This window comes from Mobula birostris, unplaced genomic scaffold, assembly GCF_030028105.1.
Source record: "Mobula birostris isolate sMobBir1 unplaced genomic scaffold, sMobBir1.hap1 scaffold_421, whole genome shotgun sequence".
Classification (NCBI taxonomy): domain Eukaryota; kingdom Metazoa; phylum Chordata; class Chondrichthyes; order Myliobatiformes; family Myliobatidae; genus Mobula; species Mobula birostris.
In genome coordinates, this window is record NW_027277308.1 from 272,227 (window position 1) to 272,836 (window position 610).

A 610-nucleotide genomic window follows, 5' to 3' on the forward strand; every position below is an offset into this window, starting at 1 on the left:
GATCGGGGAGGAGAGAGGGGTTTGAGATGGGGTGTGGAGAGCGGTTTGAGATGGGGGAGGGGAGAGGGGTTTGAGATGGGGGAGTGGGGAGGGGTCTGAGATGGGGAGGGGAGGGGAGAGGGGTTTGAGATGGGGGAATGGAGAGGGGTTTGAGATGGGAGAGGGGAGAGGGGTTTGAGATGGGGAGGAGAGAGGGGTCTGAGATGGGAGAGGGGAGAGGGGTTTGAGATGGGGAGGGGAGAGAGGTTTGAGATGGGGTGTGGAGAGGGGTTTGAGATGGGGAGGGGAGAGGGGTTTGAGATGGGGAGGAGATAGGGGTCTGAGATGAGAGAGGGGAGAGGGGTTTGAGATGGGGAGGGGAGAGAGGTTTGAGATGGGGTGTGGAGAGGGGTTTGAGATGGGGAGGGGAGAGGGGTTTGAGATAGGGTGTGGAGAGGGGTTTGAGAATGGGAGGAGAGAGGGGTTTGAGATGGGGGAGTGGAGAGGGGTCTGAGATGGGGTGTGGAGAGGGGTTTGAGACGGGGGAGGAGAGAGGGGTTTGAGATGGGGCAATGGAGAGGGGTTTGAGATGGGAAGGAGAGAGGGGTTTGAGATGGGAAGGAGAGAGGGG